The following is a 7,382-nucleotide window of genomic DNA, read 5'->3' as shown; positions in this document are numbered from 1 at the left end:
TGAGCCCAGCCGACTGAACGGAGGACGAGGGTGAGTGAACCTGGGAGGGAAACAGACAGAAAGACAGGGTTAGGGTTAACAGAGACAAAGCACAGAGAAAATGTGAGGAAACATGAAAGCCTGAACACAGAGGTGGCACCGGGTATGGAGCAATGACGATCAAGCAAGAGTGGTGTGGAGAACCGGGGTTGAAATACAGGCAGGGATGAGGTTGATTACTGGCAGGTGTGGCAGGCTGACGAGGTGGCTGATGAGGTGCAGGTGCGGGTCGTTGGCTGGGCTCAGGAGCGGAGGGAGAGAGAGAGCACACAGGGGAGAAAACACAGGGAGGCAGGCAGGGAACAGAAAACCAAGGGAAAAGCAGAATAACTGATAAAAAGCAGAAAAAACCCAGGACACTCACCGTCAGCCGGGCTGCCACCACAACAGAAAGTTAGGAATGCATAGTCAAGTGAGGATCAAGGCTCCTCCCGCTTTGCTTAATTAGATAAGCAAGCAAATACCAAAATGTTTTTTTTTTATTTTGTTTTGAAATACAACAGAAACTGAGCCATAATTTCAGCTTGTTTTTAAAACGTTGCAACGTGTTGCCGCTCCAGTCAGAAAGACGGAGGGGAAATGAAACAGCAACATAAACTTATTTTAAAAGATCCAGGACTCTTGACAAAACTTTCAGGGCCCATTTAGTACCCCATTATCACTGGAAAATGGAGTAAAAATGTTTTTTGAATCAATGGCCGCTTAGGACTTCTCTACTCTGTAGCCTATGTAGCTATTGTAACTCTACTTACAGTATATGTTTTATATGATATGCTCATTCATTAAATCAAAGACAAATGGTCTACAGGGTGGGCAGTCTCTGATTTGTTAATGCTATAGAAGGCTACTAACTTGTCAGTAATCATAACCATTCATGCAGAATGAGTTCAACATTTCGAAGGTTTGCTGTAGCACCATGGCAACTTTATGCACATGCTTGAATAAAAAAGCACACAAAAATTATGCAAACAAAACGTTCAGCTGGACATGGTGAACTCAGTGCCTGTAAATGTGTATTTTGTCAGTGTGCGTGTCTTTAGTTCCTGCTTTTGTGAGAGATGGAAAGATAAGTGACTGGATCCTTCAGTTCCTAGGAAGATCCGTCATTAACTGTAAATAATGGCTGGTGTTTCTCTGGTTCAGCAGCTCCAGACAGGCTGAGAAGGAAGAAGAGAAGATCGTTCTGCAGCAGGTTTGCTCACAAACTGTCATTATATATTGACCTGACTGCCACTACAGGTGGTCTCTTCCCTAGAGAAGTATTACTAACATGTCCCTGTCTGTCTTTATTAAAGGTAATCATCATCTTCAACATCTGCATCATCTCCACCATGAAGACGCTGACTCTGTCTGCACTTCTTTGTGCCATGATGGCTCTGACCAGAGCTGCTGGTGAGTATTACTCCATATGTGAGTGAGTGTGAACGAGAGACAGCTTATGTTCATGTGTCTATACACAGCAACAAGGGTAGATGAAGACATGAACTCACTAGTGGGTCAAAATGTCCTTCCAGCTCTTCCAGACGCAGAGGATGAACCTGGGACAGAGGGAACTGCTCTCCAAGGTGAGTGCATATTTAGAGTATGTGAGTGCATAGATTTGTAATGGTGCTCTCTTGTAATCACATATGAGTGCGTGAGTATTACTGCATGTATAGAGAATTAAATTAAATGTGTTCATAAATACAAAATGAAAACAGCAGCAGACAATTTAAATCAGTAACTGTTATGTCAAACTGTGCAGCTTTACTACTGTAGACTCATTATTCACTCTTGTCTGTTTGACGTCAGGAGAGAGCCATGTTGTCAAGAGGTCCACATGTTTTCCCGATGGTTGGACTCCTTTTGTTGTTTTCTCTACGTTGCACAAGCCATGATTTGGGCTGTGGCTGAGGTGATCAGGATTATCTTTATCTTTAGCTTCTACACAACATTTATTCTGTGCACTACTTTCTAGCTGTAGCGTCATTTACATTAGTAACCTATTAATGTAAATTATAAAACCTGTGGTGTTGTGATGTGATGACAACAGTCAGGAGTTTCTGTCTGTAACTGTGAGTGATGATGTTCAAACGGACAATATATCCCAGGATGAATGATCTGTCTACATAATGATGCTTCATTCAACAGTTTCAGGTTTGCTGTCTGACTGCTGTGTTTTTGGTTCTTGCAGTTCAGAAATGCTGGGACGACGTGCAATGTGATAGGCAGCTCCCATCTGTCTGTGTTGGAAATGGCTGTTAAACACGTGAAGAATGTGTCAAAAACACAAACACTGATCAATTTGTGTTTGTCTGTCTGTGAGGAAACTCGTCTCTCTTCAGCCAGCAGTCTCATATTTGACCTGAAGGCTCTATATCTCATTTCACGTCTTTATTTCTTCTCTATCGCTGTAACACTACTTAAGGAACAAAGCGACATGTGACATAAACAGCAGCTGGATTGTCTCTGTCTCTTTAATACGAGCAGACTGAATGTGTAATGAAAAGAAAGCTTTTAGCACAACTTTAGTGTGCAGAGTGAACTGTTTTTTCTTCTCTTATGCAAAATTAAAAGTATCAAGAATTGAAACAAGCAGGTCTGTGTTACATTTCCTGAATGTATGGTTATAGTCTTCTTGGTTCTCAAAGTGTGCACAGCAATAATTTCTATCCATTAAAACCCAACGAGAGACGGTACACGAGCAATGTGATCCAAACCTCTAATTCATATAAAAAGTTTCGGGAAAGTGACAGCTGGAGCCAATCCCAGCTGACAGTGGGCAAAAGCAGTGTACATGTGTATGTATGTTTTTAAAATAAATGTTCATTTAGAAATATGTTGTCATTAATATTCTTTCTGAATAAAGTTACAACAGTTTTGATAAGAAGTTGCTAACGGCATGGTTTAAAAACAGTATCCTGTCTAAATAGATCCCAGTCTGTGATACGTTTTCCTCTCATCTTAAATACAGAATAATGTGTAAATTGTACTTATTTTATTGAAAAACTAGTGCTAATATTTCAGATAACTGAGATCTAAACACAACAAACAAATAAATATTAGACATGCTGCGATGGACTGGCGACCTGTCCAGGGTGTACCCCGCCTTGCGCCCGATGTCAGCTGGGATTGGCTCCAGCCCCCCCGCGACCCTGTATGCAGGATAAGCGGTTGACGATGGATGGATGGATATTAGTCATGAACATGTATTAACAAGTGGGAATGAAGTAGGTTCAAAGGTTTCACACATCATGAGGTGATAATTCCTCCTGTTGTTGTGTTGTGTTATGGGCAAAATAAATAAATAACCAAGGTATATTTAATCTATATATCTATTTAATCTATATCTATATCTATCTATATAGATAGATATAGATAGATATATATTACATTTATTCATTTAGCTGACGATTTTATCCAAAGCAGACTTACAGTTGCTAAGCATGTCAGAGGTTGCACGCCTCTGGAGCAACTAGGGGTTAAGTGTCTTGCTTTTTATACCTTAACCTTTTCTCGGAATATTAACCTTTTCTAATTGCAGTTTAATCTTAAGTAGTCTGTTCACATATGTAGGGTTTAGGTCAGAGCTGTGAGATTGTTTTGGTGTTTTCCCCCTCTCGTTGTTCCTCTCCTCTCCTGGAATGTTTATTCAGTGCCGAGAGAGGATCTCTGTTCCCCAAAACTTAGAAACCTAGACTGCGTAAATGATGATGCATCCCTTTGCTCGAGGCCAGATGCCCAAAGCTGTCCTTGGCGGCAGGTCTCTGGACCAGCTGTATTTGTTTTATATAGTACTTCTCATTTTATTCTCTTTTATTAATAAATTCTTCAAAGACAATGGTTTGTTGTTACACAATTATTGGCTTCATCCCTCACCTGCAAGATACAATTTCCACGACAAGGTGTACTTTATGTAATTTATGTCCGTAGTAAGTAAGTATTGCTTTCTTTCATTTATTTAGATATTGATGAGTTCAGAATGTATTCATGCAGTTTAGAAAGAGAGTAAAATATTTCTTGTTGTGCAACAAGCTGATTATTCAGAATCAGGTTTATTGCCAAGTTGTTTTGGTATTTTTCTGCATAACAATAAACACAGTAAGAGAAAGGGGTCTGTATCTGCAGAGAACCTGCCCTCTGCCTGTTTCTTTCTCATTTTGCTGTATTTGGGACGTTTCAGGGCGTCAAACTCAGGGCAGTGGGTGTGTAGGCCCCAGCCAATGACAATGCAGGGTGTGAGGTTGGGACTGTGTAAAGACGTAGCGAGCAGGTCTTGAATCTGGGTGAAGCAGAGTTCCATTTATCTAATATATAACAATGCACCGATGCTGTCGAATGTATGTAGAGGTTAACAAAAGTCTCTTACTTCTGCTAAATAAACTATTTAGCATAGTGAAGATATTTTATTTGTTGAAAATATGTTTTGTATGTATAATATACGACTATAGTTGTCAAATAAATGTAGTTTAGTGTAAAGTGTAATATTTCATACAGAAATGATGTGGGGTAGAATTGTAAAGTCTCAGAAAATGGAAATACAAAATATATATAACACAAAATTTTACTCAAGTTAACTACTTCGTACTTTCAAATGTTCGTTATAGTCCAGCACTGCCAGTAAAAACTCACCACCAACATTACTTTAAAGGAAACAAAGAGGATGATATCTTGTTTAATTTTACTGGAGTTCATACCGTAATGGCAGCAGCCCAATACAAACTCCGTCAAAGCAAACTCTATTCTAATGAAAAACATTTGCTCACTGTTATAAAAAAGGAAAACAAAATTCATACACTGCTGTAGAAGTGTGAGACAGACAGGACAGCCCAGTGCTGGATCCGGGAGGTCAATGGAGCAGGTCTCTGTAATGATGCGGGTACTGTTGCCGTTGCTTGGTCCAACCTGAGTCCCATTTCGTCCAGACCGGACCTTTAGGAGCGGCCTTAAATCCAAGCTGGGCTAGGAAAAACGTTAAATTTCACTGAAACACCACAATGATTCAGTCTCACATATTCAACAAGGCTCATCTGACAGCAGTCCAACACAAACACTATCATCTCCTAAGAGAAAACATTTGGTCAGCACTATAAAAATAAAGGTGTGAGGCAGAACAGCTCATCAGCCTTGAGGGCTTCATTTACATTGTAAGAAGATAAAATCAAACAAAGCATCACACATTCATCAGATGTTTGTGTGTTTGGTCAGTACAACATATCCGTGTCAGCTCTGGAGCTAATACAGGATGGCAGCAGACAGACAGTGTCTCTTGTGACAAAAATCAGTCAGTCAGATCTATAATATCTCAACAGAAGGAATATCAGTGACACTAAAGGCTGATGTAAATAACTGATTTGATCAATTCAAAGAAAAAATATTCAGAGAAAAATTAAGCTATTTAATCTATTTGTGTTGTTTATGAATTTTTTATCATCATTTAGAGATACTCACATGAGACAGTTGTTTGGGATGAGGGTTTAAAATGGCATTAATATTTACAATAAATAATGATTATTTTTATTACATTTGGCTGACACCTTATCCAAAACAATTACTATATACCTCAGAGGATGCATGTCTCTGGAGAAACTAGGAGTTAGGTGTCTTATCCAGGGACACATTGGTAGATATGTTACCGTGGAAATCAAACAAAGGCATGCATCTTACCCACTGTGCCGTCACCACCACAAACCCCTTTCATTTAAAAGTGAAAATGGATAGGCAATTTCTTAATTTAGTCTCATTAAATATTCTAAACTATTAATTTGGAATTCTAATTTATTTATAATTTATAATTTATAGATAGTGGGTTGAAGGATTTGGAGTTCAAAGTGGAACAGGTTGACGATATATTTTGTCTTATCTAGTTGATCTTATTAACTAGTAGATTGATAACGTACACTGCACTGTAACTTTTACTGTCCTGTTTTCTTTTTCTTTGTTTTTTAGCTTTTTACCATTGCTTTTGATTAAATATTTACACGATGAGAAATGAGTAGGTAATTGAGTGAAAAGATAATGAGAGTGAGATTGAACAGAGTGAAGGAAGTGGTCTTAAATCTCACGCCTGAGTGATTTGCAGGAACCTCTGTCCACCTGTAAACGCAGGTGTGTCCAGAGTATAACTGGATTGAAGTGGCCTGCGGACAGACATGTCCTGGTTTCTCTGTAGTGTCCAAGGGTTTTTGGAGCTCAGTGGACCCAAAGATTGCTATGGACCTGAGTACAGACTAGCTAGAGAGAGTAGATTATGTGTACTCTGTTTATTCTTTTCCCAAAATAATTGTAATTCAATTGTATTTGCTCAACTCCTCAGCCTGTTTTTATTTTCCATTTAACTCTTTTAACCCTGATTGTACACTGCACTGTAACTTTTATTATATTATATTTTATTTTATTATATTTGTATTTTTTCAATTTTTTTTTGTTGCTTTTAAACTTTTTTATATTTCCCTGTTGCTTTTATGTTTTATATAAAGCACTTTGAATTACCTTGTTGTTGAAATGTGCTATACAAATAAACTTGCCTTGCCTTATCTTGCAATATTAAAAGAAAACCAGCATGTACACACAAGCATTTATTTAACAAGATAAAGCAAATATTACATATACACAGAAGATGAAACTAACTAAAATGCACTAAACTAAGACTAGATGAAGACATTGAGATGTGTGTATCTGATAAGATCAGCGTGTCTCTGTTTTCCTGTTTGTGTCTCATGTGCACAAGCGCATGTGGTCAGCCAAAGGACAGATGTGGCGGCTGTGGCTCAGGAGGTAGAGCGGGTTGGCCGTTAATCGGAAGGTCGGCGGTTCAATCCCTGGCTCCCCCTGGTTGTGTGTCGAAGTGTCCTTGGGCCAGTGTATGAATGTGTGTGTGACTGGTGAATGCAGATGTAGTGTAAAAGCGCTTTGAGTGGTTGAAAAGACTAGAAAGGCGCTATACAAGTACGGAGCATTTACATGTGCAGCGGCAACTTTCACGTTTCCTCCTGCATATTGGATTTTTAAGGATGAATGGAAGTATGTGTGATCTGTGTGACAGTTAACGGTCAAATTAAAAGGAGTTAGTTAACATGCAAAATGTCTATGTGAAGCATAACAATCCTAACAACAATTTAGCCATGGCCATGTTTACTTAACCTCAAGTTAACAATGATCACAGCAATAACCTTGAAACAGATAAACCCGGCTCCGGCTAAATCTTATGAATTCAATTCAATTTTCAATTAAATTTTATTTATATAGCGCCAAATCACAACAACAGTTATCTCACAGCGCTTTTCATAAAAGAGCAGGTCTAGACCGTACTCTATGATGCTATTTACAGAAGCCCAACAGTTCCCACCAAGAGCAGCACTAGG

The 7,382-nt window shown here is 38.8% G+C and overlaps 1 protein-coding gene across 1 annotated transcript in view; it reads left to right on the top strand.

The window, feature by feature from the left end:
• Positions 1 to 331: 331 nt before the first annotated feature.
• LOC123979923 (type-2 ice-structuring protein-like) overlaps positions 332 to 7,382 on the top strand; it is a 188,790-nt gene continuing 181,739 nt past the window's right edge. The window contains exon 1 of the mRNA XM_046064031.1: positions 332 to 451. The gene's annotated coding sequence lies outside the window, so the exon portion shown is untranslated. The remainder of the gene's footprint in view (positions 452 to 7,382) is intronic.

This window comes from Micropterus dolomieu, linkage group LG12 (genome assembly GCF_021292245.1).
Source record: "Micropterus dolomieu isolate WLL.071019.BEF.003 ecotype Adirondacks linkage group LG12, ASM2129224v1, whole genome shotgun sequence".
Classification (NCBI taxonomy): Eukaryota; Metazoa; Chordata; class Actinopteri; order Centrarchiformes; family Centrarchidae; genus Micropterus; species Micropterus dolomieu.
This window is presented reverse-complemented; position numbering and strand designations above follow the sequence as displayed.